The 19,754-nt window shown below is 33.1% G+C and overlaps 1 protein-coding gene and 2 pseudogenes across 3 annotated transcripts in view; all 3 read right to left on the bottom strand.

Annotated features, from left to right (window-relative positions):
* GRID2 (glutamate ionotropic receptor delta type subunit 2) overlaps window positions 1–19,754 on the bottom strand; it is a 1,464,312-nt gene that overhangs the window by 744,781 nt on the left and 699,777 nt on the right. The window lies entirely within an intron of this gene.
* On the bottom strand, window positions 1,847–2,567 carry LOC144304142 (DCN1-like protein 5 pseudogene; annotated as a pseudogene).
* Window positions 16,198–18,120, bottom strand: LOC144303916 (small ribosomal subunit protein uS10 pseudogene; annotated as a pseudogene).

Raw genomic sequence — 19,754 nt, 5'->3', positions numbered from 1 at the left:
CCTCTGTAAAGTCCAGGAAAAATAGTGCTAGTTAGTATACAACAATTAGTACACTCATTCTCTACCCAGCGATACATACTACTTTGATTTTTTATTTTCTAAGCATGATAAAAAATTGTACTATCCTACCTCAAATTTCTCCTCAATACTTCTTTGTGAATATTAGAGCTAGTTATAAAGGCTGAATAACAGAATGCCTTACTACAATGCATTAGTGAAACAAACTAAGCATTTGGATATATTGACCCTAAAAATTTATATGACTATTCTAACCTATGATTAATAGCTAATAATGTCATCTCATACAAATAGTAATCAAATGGGAACAAATGAACCACTGTTACATCAAAAGCATGGCCTACATATATATATGTGTGTGTATATATATATTCAAAACATATATATTCATATATATATGTATGGTTTCAGAAGAACTGAAAAAATGATTTCATATGTAAAACAAACAAAAATGTTGCTTGTTTTCATTGGTTGAGTTGTCAATGCATATTCAAGGAGCAATTTTCTTACTCTTCCCTTTTCTTTCCTTCAATTCTGAGTATAATCAGTACTTCACATTTCTAAAAACACCATTTCAATTTTCATGGACTTCCTATTCTTGCTGTTACCTTCTAAAAATGAGAAGTTTTCAGGACATTGTCTTCTCCTTGTATTTCCAGATAGTAGGCAAATTAAAATGCACATGATGCAAGTATAAAATTGTAAATGATTATGTTTACATTTTATTTGATCAACTAGTACCAGTTATACAATTTCATAATACAATTTTTATATTCTTTTAAAAATTATATATCAGAAGTTGAAACAGCTTTTAGAAGATCCATTTTTAAATTTAAGTATCATAAATATGTTCCATGTAGCATAAAAACTCAAAATGCAATGATCAGGCAAGGGCAAATGATGTCTAGACAACAATTTTCAAGGGACTAACAGGCTGGAAAACACACACACACACACACACACACACACTGAATATCCTTTTCTACACCTTTTTACTTCCATACCATCAAACTAAATCTCAAAACACTTATGGACTAGAAAACAATGGAGCTGACCTTCAAACTAATATATACATACCCACTTTGACACACATTATAAAATGTCAAAAACTCATAGTGATAAGAAATAAAGTTAAGTCTGGGATATAAGGATGTTTCATGTGTAAGTATAATGGATTCTGTATAGCAGAGACAGATTTATCTCCAAAGAATAATTGTTTCTTGATGATCTATAGATTGTCCTATGTTTAATGTGGACCATGAGGCCAAATGTGCCCTATAAATTATTCTATAATGAGCTTAATGTATTAAAAAGTAACATCAAGCTACAAAGCAAATCTCAGAAAGCATTTGAATATAAAGCAGAAACAGGTTATAACTAGGACCATAAATCCTGGTTAAATCCTAATTTGATTATTCTGATGAAAGAGAAGATAATAATCATGGGAAAAAAAGAGAAGAAACTACTTTCTTTTTATGATTTGAGTCAAACACATACCTATTTTCTTGATATTATACTACTTTTCTGAATGAAAGGTAATTAAAATTCAGAATGTATTTTTTTAATAAATTTTAGTTTTTTAAATATTTCATTTGAGAGAGAGAGTGAGTATGCATGAGGGATACATGTGAGAGCTGTTATTTTGCATACATGTTCTTCATAAGCTGAACCACCAACAGAGAAAAGCAGGCCTTTGCAGATGTGATGGAACACATCCCACCTTGCCAAAGCACTTACACCAGTTCACTGTGGTGGCTAAAGACGTTTTTATTTATTTATTTATTTATTTATTTATTTATTTATTTATTTATTTATTTATTTTAAGGCCTTTGTCACAAATCTGAATCTTTATTGTTCTGAAAGAAATGTTATAAACATAACTCAAAACAAAAGCTTCAATATTCAGTCTCAGAAGAGGTGTGGCTCAATGCCCATCACATGTAACAAGAAAACTTCCTTTTAAAAAAAAGAAAAAAAAAAAGTACTATGTGAAGTCTTTCATATGAATGAAAATGCACCCTTTGGATTTTTTTGTCTCCTTAGCCTGTATCCACGTGAGTGCAAAAAGGTTTGCATTTTCTTCACATTTAGTTCTTGCTATGATGTTTGACGGATTTTTTTGCCACTCAACAAATTCATCGAGAAGAACAGGCCAAGCACCATCTTCATCATAGTTACTAAGGTCGGCATGGACAGTTCTGCTGAATTCTAATACATTGTACCACTGATCTTTGTTCATAACACGATACTTTGATTGCTCCAAGTACTGGTAAAATACTGAAAACAATGGCCATGTCCTTCCAAGCAGAAGAGCTAGCATAGACTTAGCAGTATCAATATCAAGGCTTCTCTGATCTTCATCCCTTGCAAAATCAAAGGCATATCTGTAGATATTCTTAAACGAAGAAATATTTAACTGTGAGTGCAAAAAGTCAAATTTGTTCTGTAACTTTTCTGTGCAGTCACACTGTAATGAAGTCATCCCCTTTAACCATTCTTCCTTGGTAAAAAATCCCATGCTTTCAGCCTCCAATTTCCACGCTAAAACTAACATAGGCAGCGTCCTATGAGAAACTGTGAGAGGGAGAGGCAGAGAGAGAGGGAGTAGCAGACTCCCCTCTGAGCAGAGTTACGTACCATCGACTTGGGGCACCATCTCAAGACCCTGAGCTGAAGGCAGACACAATTGAGCTACTCAGGAGCCTTTGAATAAGTTTTTGTTATACATCTTTCTTCCTTTTAATTATCTTCTAAGAAATGAATATAATATCTTCAAACACAAATACTAAGATTGATGTCTAGATACTATTTTTCCCAAAATTAACCTAGCTCTATCTCTGTAATTCAAAATAGACCATCTCTTTACATCTGTAATATTTTTAACTTGGAAAGGTGGAAATTAACCCAAGAATATGGATTTCAAAAAAAAAATAAACAGAATGACTTGATTAAGATCATGCTTCACATTTCAGCAAATGCTGCTTGTTTACATCCCTATGGGAGGCTACTATATTGGAACCATGTTAGTTGAAATGTTTATATTTAAAGTCTATTTCTCACTTTTTAAAACCTACTTTACTGCAAAGTAAGTTCTGTCCAGATGTTAGGAATTTTACAAGTAAAACATTTTTTAAAAGATTTTATTTATTTATTCATGAGAGACACAGAGAGAGAGATAGAGACATAGGCAGAGGGACAAGCAGGCTCCATTCAGGAAGCCCGATGTGGGACTCGATCCTGGGACCCCAGGATCACACCCTGAGCCAAAGGCAGACGTTCAACTGCTGAGCCACCCAGGTGTCCTATAAGTTAAACACTTTGAAACTATAGTTGGTATATGGTACAGATTGAACTACATAAAACAATGATCTACATACAAATCCTATGTGATACTGGTGAGCTTAAATGGATTAAATCCATTTTAAGCAAATATTTATACCATCTCCAGTTGACAACTAGGGAACCTGATGTATGTATATATATGTATGTATGCAGGTGTATATGTATATAATGTGTTTATATACACATAGAGATGTATATATGTTTGCTTAAATATATGCTTGTGCATGTATATGTAAATTCATATATATGCATATATGTGTCTTTAAATACTCATACATCCAAATACGGAGAGAGCAAAAGAGTGAGTTCTTCCTTTAATACACCAAAGATATGACTTTAAATTTTCTTTCATAGCAACTTGAATAGATCCTTATCCTCTATGCATTTAGTCTTTTGTGTAGATGCACTATAATTTATTTTTCTAGTCATCTCTTGCTGTACATTTATAAGGGTTTTGTTGGTTTGCTTAGATGTCTTGATTATTTGCATGATTGTTATTATGAACAATGCTGTATTGAATATGTTAGACAAATTGTTCTAGGAATACATCTTCAGCCAATAACATTTCCTATTCAGGGGCGCCTGGGTGACTCAGTCAGTTAAGCATCTGCCTTGGGCTCAAGTCATGATCCACGGGGTCCTGGGATAGAGCTCCACTTCAGGCTTCTTGCTCAGCAGGGAGTCTGCTTCCTGCCTCTCCTCCCCCTTCCAGGAGTTGTAGATTGGAGCCCCACATTGGGTGTAAAGAAAACAGAAAAAAATAAAATCTTTAAAAATAAAATAAAATGTTGACAGATATTGCAAAATTACCCTCTAAAGTTTTTGCATCAAAAATACTTTCACCGGGCCCCTTAGTGGTTAAGTCAATTAAGTGTCTACGTTAGGCTCAGGTCATGATTTTTGGGTCCTAGGATCGAGCCCCACATCCAGCTCCCTGTTCAGGGGGCAGTCTGCTTCTCCCTCTCCCTCACTGCAACGCCCCTCATCCTGCTTGTGCTCTTTGCTCTCTCTCATGCTCTCTCAAATAAATTAAAAAAAAATGTTTTTTAAAAAATCTTTTTTAAAAAATGTTTTCATGATATTGTGTTGAAATTTACCTTTTGTCAACATAATAGTTTAAAATTTTAACTTATTTTAATCTCTTTAACTGAATATCTGTGATTTGTATTTCCTTTTTTATCAACTACTGCTCCATATCCTTTGTTCATTTTTTTTAACAGTTTTGTTCAACTTTACTTATTGATTTTAAAAGCTATATATGCAGTAGTGAATTTTTTCTTGCCTGTAACATGTTTTGCAAATATCTCCCTCAACTGATCATTTTTTTTTCCGTTTCAGATTTTGACTTTTTTAAAAGTCAATATTAACTCAATATTAACTCTTCATCAAACTACAATCAAACACAAAGATTAACAGAATGTGTTGATACTGTTCATGTGTAAATAATAAACAAGTGTCATGCTTTAAAAACATTTAATTAAGAAATAAAATTGTATATTCCCAATCTGTATGTTTGTGAAGGGATGTGTTATATATCCTTGGAGACCAACCATTAGGAATGGGTAAAAACAGCTGATTTTAATTTTTCTGTTGGTACATTGTTACTCACAGATTTCTGAATGGTATTTAATGCAATAGAGTTTCTCCAAATGTTAATAACAATTCCAAGAAAAAGGGAATTCAGTAGTGAAATATTTGAGGAAAACCTGCCAAGATCCTCATGTATCAAAGGTATATAATAGACCAGCAAAGATCTGAATAAGGCATGGTAAGGAAACACTTGATTTCACTGCTTCTCAAGTAATTCACTCATATCTCCTTTTCTTGTAGAACACATTTAGCAGACTTAAGAGGGAAATTCTAGAAGAGTTAATAGTGTGGTCTTTTTTGACAAAGGAGTGAAAATCTGCAATTTTAAAAAGCAAACAACATTTTAAATATGGAGTGTAATTTTTTATAAATTATCCTAAGGCTTAAAAGCAGTGCTATAGCCTTGATATAGGGATTAAGATAATATAATAAACCCAAGTATCTTAAACTGAGTGTACTTATATTCTTCCTTAAGCCAAATAAGCTGAAAGTATAAGACAGTATGATGCATGGAACTTTTGTTTCCTGGAGTGAGAAATAAATAAACTATGTTTGCATTATTTTAAGCAAAAGAATAACAGATATTGAATGTTGTGCTTCTATACCACTCAGAAAGCTTTAACTGTATAAGACTGTCTGTAGTTTACTGAAACAGAATAAAATAATAAAAGAGCCTTAGTTTATTTTTATCTGAAGTTTTCTTCTAAGAGCTCATTTCTAGTGGGAAAAGGAAAAAAAGAAAAATTTCTATCAAAAATAACTTATACACCATTTCAATTAAGTCTATTCCCTTAAGCAATCCTATCGGTGTAAAATAGAATAAAAAGCTAGGCTATGAATTATATTGTGTCTCATTAATTCAAAATCTGCCATTTCTTTTTATAAATGCCATAATTTCAAGACCTACTAAGGTTACTTTACTTTCCTAAGCCCTCTTTAATGAGTCTTCAAAATGTGTTAAATAAACAGGGTCTAATCAAATGAGACCTGAATCTTTCTAGGAGACAAATGCATAGCATTTTGTGTTTATGGGTATGCAATAGATTTACAAGCATTTAAATGTCAAGAAATTATCTTGATTCTTAAGAGGTCTTAGGACACAGCCCTTAGGACATTAGCTATATACTTATATTATAGAATTTATTATGAAAACTTAAAAAAGATCTATCAGACAACTGGGTTATAAACGTCTTAAATTCTGGAGATTTAAAACCTTATTCTGATGTTAAGAAAATTTGCCTATGTAGTTTATTACAAATTGAAAAAAAAATCTTTATAGCTGAGCTCAAAGTATGAAGACTTTCAAGAAGACAGTTTTAACCACTGTAGAGGCTCTTGTATTTTACACTATTTTATGTATTTTAAAGATAGTTTGGTTCTATAGTTTGACTGGGGTGATGGTTTCACTGATAGATACAATTGTCAAAATTAATGAACTGAACGCTTAAGATTTGTGTGTCTTGTATATATATTAAATCTCAATTAAAAACAAACAAACAAAAACCTGTTACAGTGGTGCCTGAGTGGCTCAGTCGGTTAAGCATCTGCCGTCTGCTCAGGTCATGATCCCAGGGCCCAGTGATCAAGCCCCACATCAGATTCCCTGCTCAGGGGGAGTCTGCTTCTCCCTCTCCCGCTGTCTGCCACTCCTCCTGCCTATGCTCTCTCCTGTCTCTCTGTCAAATAAGTAAATAAAATCTTTTAAAAAGTAACTTGTTACTATTTTTTCCTTCTCTCTATTCCTGATGTTCATTCTCCCATCACCCAACAACCACAGCAAAATAAAAGTATAAGAATTACAGTAATATAGCATTATTCCTTTGTTAGTGGAGATAAAATATCCTATATTTCGATGTGGTAAGAAAGAGGAGAAAGAGGAAGAGGGAAAAAAGGAGAAGGTTTCTAACTATTTTATCTCTGTGATACAGAAAAATATAACTAAAATGGCAGTTGGCTCTGTTGTGTATCCCATAAGTGTGTATTAGAGTCTATTGCTTAATAATAATGTGCCCTTCAGCCCAAACTAGCACACAGTATACCCTCAATAAGTATTTGTTGATGGATGGAAAAAAGGAAGGAAAAGAAGGAGAAAAAAACAAAAGAAGGAAGGAGGAAATTTGAGCCCAAGACTCAGAAACATCTGGAAACATTCAAGTTCTCAAAGACTGTGTTTCTGTAAGAGAAAGAAACTTCTCTATAAGTTTATGCTGAGCAGCATCTCTGGCAGATGCTCCGTGTTTAGACATTTACTTTATTTAACGAATATTTATTTATTTCCTGATATACTGCATGCCCCTATTCCCTATTCTAGAATGAGTAAGATTAGCTAATAATGTAGTTTCATATAATTAAGTATTCCCTTCAACCTATAGATGTGTTGTAATTTGTCCCATTTACATTTTTCTTTTATACATCCTTGCTTTAATATGCACATAAAATTTATGGGAAGATACATGAACTTCTGCAAAATGAGTATGGTGACATTGCAGTGAAGAAAGTTCTCTTTATATTTCTGTATTGCTTTGTAATTTTATTTATTCTTAAATTCTAGTACATTGGTTTATTTACAAAGTGGCTTTGTGACTTCTCCCTATTCTCAAATTTTGTTAAGGAGTAACAGAATAACTGAATGTGCTCAATCTTGTCTGCATGGCTTATAATCTTAAAATATAAATATCTGCTATTATATCATTAAAAAACAATACAAAGCACATAAATAATAAAAGCAAATATCTTAAGTGTGATGTTTAAGATAAGGAATTTATAGAGTCTTTCCATAGCAAACCAAGTAAAAACAGATGTCATGATTTCATAATATTGGATCAAGAACTGAAGGTTAAAAAAAATCAAAAGGAATAATTAGCCACAGAAAGTGTTCCTTAGAGCCAGTTGAAATACACTGAGCTAATCACATTATATAAGATAAATCATCTGAACCTTCCCCAAAGCTAAATGATCCATTTACAAGACTGAATGTAACATTCGATGAAAAAAGCTCACTTATCCTCATATGTAAAAATGATTTTTTATTTTGTTTTAAGTCATGATTGGAGTGTAAGCCACAAATGGCATTATAATGGATATAGAAATTATATTCATATTAGATTACATATATCTCTTATTACTAGGATCTTTGATTTAAATCATTTTTAGATTGTGTTAGTTTATGCACACACACGTATGGACACAGTAACCTATCTATCCTATCTTTTTCAAGAAAGTGAAGGTTTTGCTCTTCAATTTATCTTTCAAACCCTGAGTATTTCTTTCCTTTTTCTTTCTTCTTTTTCTTCTTTTTTTAATTTTTTTTTAAATTTTTAAACCGAACTAACAGCAAACACTGACAGGTAATTTTCTTTCATCTCTTTTATTTATTTACTTTAAAGATTATATTTATTTATTCATGAGAGACACAGAGAGAGAGAGAGAGAGAGAGAGAGAGAGAAAGAGAGGCAGACACAGGCAGAGGGAGAAGCAGGCTCCCTGCAGGGAGCCTGACATGAGACTTAATCCTGGGTCTCCAGGATCATGTCCTGAGCTGAAGGAGGTGCTAAACCGCTGAGCCACCCAGGCTGCCCTCTTTCATCTCTTTTAAAGAGAGTTTTAATAATAAGCTCAAATATTGTGCTTCACTTAAAATAAGGACATACACTAACTTAAGTCTAATAACTGGTATTGTAATTTATAATTAATTTTCATCCTAATTTTTTATAAATTACTTAAGGGAAAAACCTAAACATTGTTTGCTCATAAGAAACCTTCAAAAAAAATTAAAAACCTCTAATAAGGTGAAAAAAGTCAACAGGTTGCTTTATCTTTCTGATAAATATTTCACTTTTCATATTGTTGCATCAGGCTTGTTGACTATTTTACATAGTCTGAGCCCAAATGCTTAACTTTGAACCCTTATTGTTATCTTAATTTCTTTGGTACTTTCAGAAAAAAAAAAAAAATCTGCCTCCCAGAGAAAAACAGAAGATGAAAGGAAATACTGTGTAAACCTTCAGTAGGCTTCTTCTTTAATATATATATATATATATATATAAAAAAACTTGTAGCTAAAGAAAATAGTTTGGATGGCATCAATTTAATTAGAAAATATATTTTTTATATTTCCTATTTATAAATTTAAATTCTCAACCACAAGATTTACATAAACAAAATATCTTCCTCCAGAGTTGAAACATCAGCAACATTTTTGTCGGGGAGCAGGCAAAAGGAGAGAGAGAATCTCAAGCAGACTCCCCACTGAGGGCAGAGCCAGATGTGGGGCTTAATCCCACCACCCTGAGATCATGACCCCAGCCAAAACCAAGACTGAGTTGCTCAACCAACTGGGCCACCCAGGCGCATCAGGAGAAAAAGAATCTTAAGCAGATTCCATTCAGTGCCCGTTGTGGGGTTTCTCATGACCCTGAGATCATGACCTGGGCCAAAATCAAGAGTTGGCCACTGAGTGGACTGAGCTATCCAGGGGCCCCAAAATAACAGAAATTTTTTAAAAGTTTTTTTTTTTTTATTGCTTGTGTATTATGAAAAAAGAAAAGTTTCCTAATTCTCTTCTATTTTCCAAATGGCTATCAAAGTGGACCTAAATCTTTTCATACGTACTTTTTAAAATTAAGTATCTATCTTCTTCACAATAGAGATATGTTGTTAAATAATCCTGTTACCATCACACATATTTGTGATGTTTTAAATCACACAGTATGTTCTTTAAATTGGAATTCAAACCTGAATCCTTTCGTACTTACTTTGTTTTTCATTAAATACCTAACTTCTTCACAATAGGGATATGTTGTTAAATAATCCCGTTAACATCAATCACATTTGTGAAGTTTTAAATCACATAATATATTCTTTAAATTGGAATTCAAATTCTCTTCTAAGAAATTTCTGTTTCCGTGGGCTCATAAAGTAGTTTTAGACAAATATCTGTAAATTTTCCAATATGGCTACTATTCAAAATTCATATAAATATTATATAAGAAGCTTTTAAAATAATATTCTAGCTATTTTCACAAATGATATTCTTCAAAATTTCATGCATTTATGTTTAAAATTTTAAAACTGCAAAAAACTACAGATACCTCAAATATTAATTATTAATAAACATGTATTTAATGACAGGATTATTAATGATTTATTTGCTTTTAAACTTCCTATTTTAAAAAATACAAACAATGAAAATTCATGCTGTATAATGAAAAAGTTATAACAGGGATCCCTGGGTGGCGCAGCGGTTTGGCGCCTGCCTTTGGCCCAGGGCGCGATCCTGGAGACCTGGGATCGAATCCCATGTCGGGCTCCCGGTGCATGGAGCCTGCTTCTCCCTCTGCCTATGTCTCTGCCTCTCTCTCTCTCTCTCTGTGACTATCATAAATAAAAATAAAAAAAAAATTAAGAAAAAGTTATAACAAATATTAGGTTGTATAAGATTTTCTATGAATATAAAAAGTTGGCTGCTATTTGGTTTCAGATATTCTTTGGTAATAATAAATGTAATTCCATTTTAAATTTACATTCAGCAGTTTAGTCTTTGACTATTTGTGATCAGCAAAGTCATATAAAACTTAAATTCTTTGGGATCCCTGGGTGGCTCAGTGGTTTAGCTCCTGCCTTCCACCCAGGGTGTGATCCTGGAGACCCGGGATGGAGTCTGACATCAGGCTCCCTGCAGGGAGCCTGCTTCTCCATCTGCTTGTGTCTTTGCCTCTCTCTCTCAGTCTCTCTCTCTCTCTCTCTCTCTCTCTCTCATGAATAAATAAAAAAAAATCTTTTCTTTAAAAAAAAAAAACAACTTAAGTTCTTCATCATTTATTAGCTTTCTTTCTTTTTATTTTTTTCCAGCAAAGAGGAAAATGCTACAATGGCATGTGCAAGAAAACTTTAATGATCCTGAGATTATACAATGTTGTTAATATATTTATGTAGGGGATCCCTGGGTGGCTTAGCGGTTAAGCACCTGCCTTTGGCCCAGGGTGTGGTTCTGGAGTCCTGGGATCGAATCCCACGTCAGGCTCCCTCCATGGAGCCTGCTTCTTCCTCTGCCTGTGTCTCTGCCTCTCTCTCTCTCTGTGTGTGTGTCTCTATGAATAAATAAATAAAATATTTAAATATATATATTTATGTAAAAATAATGATTTCTTTTCACCTTTCACAGATTTTTAAGATTTTATGTCTAATAAAATTAAAGTAAAAGTTGTTAGGCTTGGAAAAGAAACTGTCATGGGGATATTAGAGCAGAACATCCTGGGTAGCATCATATCATTATTTTTATCATGGAAACATGGTTGTAATATTAATATGACATTGCACTGGAACATCACATTAAAAGTTTATTTTTTTTCAAATTATTTGTACATATTAAATATGGTTAATATTTATTAATTTAAGTTATTTAATAATATGCTTGTGAATTTGTCAACCAGTATACATAAGTTAAAGGCTATTTTAATGCCTATTTTAAAAATTGTGAACTTTAGCATAAAGAAGTCAAATATCAGGTTCAATGTCACACAACTAGTAAGTGGCAGAGCAAAGAATCTGAATACAGGCAATCTGGATCCAGAATTCATGCTCCTAACTACATACCCTACACTATTTAATATATTACCCTTTAAAGTCTCGAAACAATGATCAAATCTTGGATTTTATACAAGAAAGCACCTGGGTGGCTCGGTCAGTTAAGTGTCTGCTTTCGGCTCAAGTCATGATCTCAGGGTCCTGGGATGGAGCCCCACACAGGCTCCCTGCCCAGCAAAGAGTTTGCTTCCCCTTCTCCCTCTGTCCCTTACCCCCTCCCCCTGCTTTTGCTCTCTCTCTCTTTCTCTCTAATCCATATCCACCTGGAGCTGATAAAAGGAAAGGTGGGTAAAGGGAATGGAACCATTTAAGAGAATTACCTCAGGCTTTGGGCTGATATGTGTAGCCATTAGGAAAGAGGGGGCTATGGTGCCAGTGAAGCCCAGAAGGCCAGGAGAGTCCAGGCAGGCTGTCTGTGCTCTCCCCTTTTAAATTATTTTTAAGATAGCTCTTATAAAAGTACAAAGATGTGAACATGGAGAGTGTGATGATGACCCATGTGTAGGTGATTTTTCTGCTGTTCTATGTTCAGAAGTTTACCCGGGGCTTAATATCATGACAGAACTGATGGCAGCAATTGGTTAATTCAGTCATCTATGCCAGTGTTTCTTAAATTTGAAAACTTTTAGGTGCCAAGATATGTCATTGGATGAAGTTTGAGAAACTCAAACTGACAAGTAACAAAAGCACTTATTCATTACTTGGTACCAACACAAATATAGATATAGAATTATATAGATAATAAAAATGCAGGGAGGTAGTTGGTTATAAGATTGTGATATAGTTATTCTGGTACATGTATGTGTGTATATGGATATATATATATATATATATATATATATATATATATACTGATAAAAGTAAAATCTAATTTTAAAAGTAAAATCTTATGGGGGTTTGTAGATCCTTAAGGATATGCAATGGAATTCCATCTGGAAAAAACTGATCAATAAAGAGATTTCATGATGGACACTGTAGGGCTCTCTCCACGTTTCTTGGGATTGCTAAATACACACTTGACTCCTTCTTGAGCTGGATAACTCACATAACTGTGAGTACAAATAAAATTAAATATATATCTTCTGTTTTGGAGATGGAAACTTAAGGGATGTTGGTTTAGGTTTTCCACTTTTCATGCAAGTTTTTATAGAGTTGGAGTCTGTCCATCCTTCACCCTTGCCTTTTTATGCCAATGCTTTCCTACAATTCACTAAGATTTTCAGCTTTCCATTGATAATTATGCCACTGTGGTAATCACAGTAGAGAGAAACAGATAATAATAAGAAAGATGGGGACCTAATCCTACAAAAAAGAAGGTCTACGAAATCTTAACTTAATTTCTTTTTAGGCCAGTAGTGAAGTTAGATTTTCATTAGTCATTTTTGGTTGTCTATTGTTATGACCTGATGAATTATACTATTTTATATTCATGGTTGTCCCAAGCTTTACAAATTGTTCTTAAAACAGAATTGATCTGTTGTTGGGTAAACCAGAGCTAACTTTTCTTTAGTGAAAACTTGTGATGGATGAATAATGACTCGAAATAAATAACAGCTCCACTTTAACCCAATGTCAACATTTTCTCTCATCAAACACAGAGCCAAACAAGATGACATTATTTAGTTTTTCTTTCTATTTCAATTTAGGATGAAGAAATGAACAATGATACCACTACAGGGAAAGCTAAGGGCAAGTCTGGAATAAAGTGTCATATAGATAACTGATCAGATAACTAGTCTTTGAGTACCTGAAACTTTCCTGTATTTTTTTTTTAACAAAGCACATTGGTATCTTAAAATTAAAATGAAATAATTATTCTTAATAAACCAGTTAAATGTTTAGTATTCCCCAACATTTCATTGCTTAATAATTTTATCAGTCTCTCCTTAAGAAAAAATAATTTATACTGAATAGTGAGACTGTAGGATGTTTCATATAATAAAATTCTGTTGGGAGTTCTCTTCTTATTATGTAATTAAGTTTTAATATCCAAAGAAGCCCTATCACATACAATCTCTACAATCCACTTGTTAACTGATAATTAAGGATATGTTCTACAAATCTATTAAGGGACTGATATAGACAAAAATGTCTCATACTTTATGACTGGGAGCATATTGTATGTACTTGGGTTTTGGTTTCAATTTCTATGTAACAGTATAAATACTGTAAAAATATTGTATTTTTTTAATAGATGGAGTTAGTGAGTGTCATGGATTCTTAGAAGTAAGCATGAAAAACCCTCCTTGATTGGTGCTTACTACAGTGATATATAAATTTTAAGACTCAGACACTACACTACAGGAAACCTCAGAGAATGCCAAGTGCTATTCATATTGAAGTCCCCTAGCATTTTGCTAGAATAATTTCCCTTACTAAGATAAAGCCTTCTTCATTTAGGTGTGTAATCCCTTTCACAACTAAATGTACCATGTACCACATTTGAGGCTTTAGATGAAAAATGCTATTTTAATTGATGATCTTGAAATGCTCTGGGTCATACCCCTGATTAGGAATGGGTATTTTGCGGAAGCCTTTCATGGCTTTTTCTCAGTAAATTAAAGCTATAGGAAGTACTGAGGTAAAATATAAAACAAAACAAAAACCCTCTTGTTATAAAGGATGGCTTTCATTTTTCTAATGATTGAAATTTAGATGTTCAGTTTTCCAATTATGTTTTATTAAAAAACAATACAAGGAAAGGGCAAATATTCATTACTTTCTTCTTTTTATTAACCAAAAAATTTTTCAAAAGATGACATTAAAAAAAAAAAAGATGACATTCATTTAGCTGCATATTAACAACAAAAAACTTAATACTAGGGAACAAAAAAGTCTGGATATAATAGAGATCAAAATAATTTTTAGTATTCAAAGAAGTATAGCCACTGAAATCCTTAGTCAGTTAAGATACTATAGGGAAAGATTAATATTTTTTATTCTGGGCAGCTCAGGTGGCTCAGCGGTTTGGCGCTGCCTTCAGCCCAGGGAGTGATCCTGGGGACCCAGGATCGAGTCCCACGTTGGGCTCCCAGCGTCGAGTCAGCTTCTCCCTCTGCCTGTGCCTGTGCCTCTCTCTCTCTCTCTCTCTCTCTGTATCTCTCATGAACAAATAAAAAAAATAAATAAAATCTTTAAAAAATATATTTTTTATTCTTCTTTATTCTTAAACCTAGAATGTTTAGTTCTTAAGTGAGGAATAGAAGATAGAAAAGAAAAATACAAATGCATGTTTACATTTAATAATACTCTTTTTTTTATAAAAATGTTGCTTGATTATAGCATCGCTAATAGCGAAGTTTTCATGTTCCAGCGAATTTTATATTTAACTATAGGGCAGACTGAAAATTAATTATGTACTTATTCTATTTTAAAAGCCACCCTCAACTACATATATGAAATTAATTCTTTTAAAATCTAAGACTGTTTCATTTTTCTATAGGAAAAACAGATTTATTTAATCTACAATTTTTATGGACAAAATAATTATAAAGTAATTTATGTGATAACATTTATATTCTTGGTTTCGCAAAATATCTTCAAAAACCTTCAAGGGGTCTTCCTTTCCAAGTAGGGCCCAGCAGAATGGCTCCCGCAAAGAAGGGTGGCGGGAGGAAGAAGGGCGGTTCTGCCATCAACGCGGTAGGGACCAGAGAACACACCATCAACATTCACAAACGTACCCACGAGCGGGTTTCGAGAAGCCTGCCCCTCGGGCCTCAAAGAGATCCGGAAGTTTGCCATGAAGGAGATGGGAACTCCAGATGTGCACATCGACACCGGGTTCAACAAAGCTGTCCGGGCCGAAGGAATAAGGAATAATGTTCCACACCGTATCCCTGTGCGGTTGTCCGGAAAATGTAAGGAGGATGAAGATTCACCAAACAAGCTCTACAGGCTGGTTACCTGTGTACCTGTCACCACTTTTAACATGATCTACAGAGTGTTAATGTGGATGAGAACTAATCGCTGATTGCAAATCAAGGTATAAAACTTAATAAGATAAAATAAAATAAAATAAAATAAAATAAAATAAAATAAAATAAAATAAAATAAAATAAAATAAAATAAAATAAAAAATAAAATACAAAATAAAATAAAATATAAAATAAAATAAAATAAAATAATAAAATAAAATACAAAATAAAATAAAAATAATATAAAATATAATATAAAATAAAATATAAAATAAATAAAATAAAAATAAAATAAAATAAAATAAAATATAAAATAAAATATAAAATAAAATAAAATAAAAATAAAATAAAATATAAAATAAAATAAAATAAAATATAAAATAAAATAAAATAATAAAATAAAATACAAAATAAAATAAAAATAATATAAAATATAATATAAAATAAAATATAAAATAAATAAAATAAAAATAAAATAAAATAAAATAAAATATAAAATAAAATATAAAATAAAATAAAATAAAAATAAAATAAAATATAAAATAAAATAAAATAAAATATAAAATAAAATAAAAATAAAATAAAAAATAAAATAAAATATAATAAAAATAAAATAAAATAAAATAAAATAAAATTAAATTAAATTAAATTAAAATTAAAAAACACCTTCAAGGGAAGAGCAATATTACGTCTGATATGTAGTGGTAATTTTTATTTTTATTTATTTATTTATTATTTTTAACAACAGATAATCAATTTATTAGAAAGGTTGATTTAAGCATCTGCGGCGGTGACTTCAACCTGGACTCCAGGCTCAACACTGATGGAGGTAAGCTGCTTAACAACCTCAGAAGGACTGTGCAGATCAATGAGTCACTTGTGGACCCTCATCTGAAAACGATCCCAAGTCTTAGAACCTTCCCACAGGAGTCCTTCTCCTAGTGATTCTCAGAGGCTCGGGAGGCATGCATCCGCTCTGGTCCTTTCACCTTGAGATTCTTTCCCTTCGCACCTCTGATCAGGCCGGCACACACCTTTCCCAAAGATTTTACGTTGCGGCTCGTTAGGGTAATTCCAATTGGGTGAATCGCCACCTCTGGTTCCACGGGTGTCTTCCCAGCATCTTTAAAGCCATGGCCGTGGCTGGCTTCCTGACCGCCTTGCTCCTCGCGGACAGCGGGGAGTCCCGAGCAGGAGCAGGAGCAGGAGCAGGAGCAGGAGCATCCTGGGCTCCGCTCTGGCTGCCCCCACGTCTTCCTCAAAGAGTGTAGTGGTAATTTTTAAAAGACGCAAGATATTTAGGGAAATTAAAAGGTGTTTTTTTTTTTAATTTAAATAATTTTTGATGAAGTTTCCAAATTTAATACTTTTTTAATATTCAGTCGTTATCCTTACAGTTGGGTATTTCCAGACATATTTTCCCTTATATAATTTCATTTTTATCTGTGCAACTACTCCACAAGTTGACAGAAGCACTGCAGAAGACAGAATCATTTTTTACAAGGTAGTTGAAACTACTCATGCAACTCAATTTTTTTTAAAGAAATAGACCAAATTTCAAACCTAATAATGTGGTAACTTACTCTAAAAATAAATGAGCTAGATATGACTAAAGCCATTTAATTATAATAACACACTTTACTTGGCATCTAATGTAGCTTGCATTTCTCCTCATTTTTCTTTTCCTCTCTCTAAGCCAATTTCTTTCTAGAATCTTCTAATGGTCTGTCTCCTGTTTTGGCTCCTCTTTCTCCTCATTTTCCACTTGGTCCTACCTTAATGTTTTCGTTTCTTTCCATTTTTCTTTCTTCAGATGTCGCTCCATTCCACAAGTTTCAAAGATTCTAAACGAACCTCCCACTTCCAACTGCCCAGGTGGGTGTTACATAGAAAGGCAGTGAGCTAAGGTTAGTAAGTACATGAATTTTAGAGTCCAAATATAAAAGTTTAAGTAACAGCGCTGCCTCCTATAGGAACTTCTCTATATTTCACTATCCACTTAGTAATGGTAGCTACTTCAAAAGGCTGTTATAAGAATCGCATGAATTGGTTCACAGCACTTAAAATAGTGCACAATGCATTGTAAGCACTTAGGAAGTGTTACTAATCTGTGTGATTGAATCACTCGGTTAATAAAGGCCATAGGGCATGTCTACCCCAATTTTTGATACATCAAAATTTTCTTCTTTCTTTTACCATTTTTCTTTCTCAAGGTTCCTTCCCCTGAACATTCTAGGATGCTCCAGCTCACTCATCTTTCAAACATACAAAAGTAAAAAATGTTAACACACACACAAAATTGTACGTATACACACACAAATTCCATTGGAAAAATTTAATTAATTAATTAATTAATTTATTTATTTATTTATTTGACAGAGAGCATGCATGAGCAAGAAGGGACAGAGACAGAAGGAGATAGAGATCCATGCTGAACAAGGAGCCTGATGCGGGTCTTGATCTCAAGACTGAGATCATGATCTGACTTAAAATCATGCGTTGAACACTCAACCAGCTGAGCCACCCAGGAGCCTCCAAAGTTTCTTAAATCTTCACAGATAATACTGTATCCTTTTCCTCCTCTTTAATGTCAAACTTCAGAGTTTATTCTGTATTTGTTGTTTCTATGTCTTACCTCTTTTTGCAATCTACCATCAATCAAGGCCATTCTTTTGAAATTGTTATTTTTTTTATGATCTTATTCCCTCCAAGAAGCCTAATTGCTCATGTTTCAGTATTCTTCTTTTATAGAATTTGGCACGCCTATGCCTATTGAAAATCCTCTCATTTAATATTCTGCAATGACCATAGAGTATAGTTGAAGGAGCTTGGGTTTAGAGTCAAACAAAACTGGAGTCAGCTTAGTTGTTTGTTGTTGTTGTCATTGTTTTAGTCCCATTGGTTTTAATGATAGCTCCTTATTGCATGATGGGATTCACAATATCTAATTCATGGATTACTGTGAGGATTATAGCATATGTAAATCCCCAGAGAAGATCCTTGTTTCTGATTTACACTTATATATTACTTCCTATGTATTGGGCCCTTTGCTAAGTAGTAACTTATGTAAAACCATTTAATAATGTTCATTACTATCCTATGAGGTAGGTTGTTATTTTAATTTATATTATGCATGTGGAAAATTTTCATAAAGGGGTAAATAACCTGACCAAAATTTAGCTACTGGTAATAACCAGGATTTGTGTCTATGTGGTTGGCTCTAGTATCTCTGTTCTTAATCCCTAAAGCTGTTTTGTAGCTCCCTCATTGCTTTGACATCTGGAACACTGCTTTCTCGATTGTTTCCTTCATTTTCTATTTCCCCTTTTGGATCTACTAATCTAACTTCAGAGATACAGACTTGGTTCACTACCAGTGGGTCTTATTCTTTTAGTGGTTTCAAATACCCTTGAGAATCTGAAGCCAAAGCTGGAAATCCTGTTTTTGGAATAAGGCATATGTATCCATAAGCATGGCTTTGCACATATGTTAAAGGGATTAATTTATCCTGTGAAGCCTCTGTGTTAAGGCTCCAACATTCAGCGGTTAACAAATCCTGTTGGTACTATATTCTGATCATTCCTTGAGTTTCTTTCTCCTCTCCGTCCCTCTTACTTACAGTTTTTTTTTTTTTTTTTTCCCCAGTGAAATGACTCTACTGTGGTTGACAGCCCTGAAGTTAAACATATATGAGTTAGACTTTGGCTACACCATTTAATTAGTTGTATATGCTTGAGTAATATACATATAATATATATGTATGGGTATATTCCCTACAGGAAAATAAGATAATGATGGAGACACTATTACATATATATGTTTATGTGTCTGTATGTATCTCAGTACATATTAACATATTAAAATATCAAGTAATCTATTAGTTTGGCTTTAAAAAATGCTTATTTATATTGACTGAGAATTTCTCAGTTGCATTTGACCACAAGTCATTTTTCAGGGAAAACTCATTAATATTATACTGGGTATCATATAAACTCTCCCTTAACAAATCTCCCAGCACATTCTCCATATTGTTAGGTTTGACCTTTCTAAAACACAAGTTTCTTATGTGACTACTATGACTCACATTCTCTGTGAGGCCTACATAACCTTGATGTAATACTTAGTCATACAATGGCCTCTAGCTACCACCCTAGTTCTTTAAAGTCCATCTTCTGTCCCAGATAACTATTTGTTTTCCCTTCAAATAACTTTGTCCTATTAGTGTTTTTATTTGCACACATTTCTTTGTGCTTAATATCACCCCTTTCCTCTGGCACTCAGAAAATCCATAGTTAGATATGG

The sequence above is a fragment of the Canis aureus genome, chromosome 33 (genome assembly GCF_053574225.1).
Source record: "Canis aureus isolate CA01 chromosome 33, VMU_Caureus_v.1.0, whole genome shotgun sequence".
NCBI classification, from domain to species: domain Eukaryota; kingdom Metazoa; phylum Chordata; class Mammalia; order Carnivora; family Canidae; genus Canis; species Canis aureus.
Note: the sequence above shows the minus strand (reverse complement) of the source record. Positions and strands in the feature narration are given on the sequence as shown.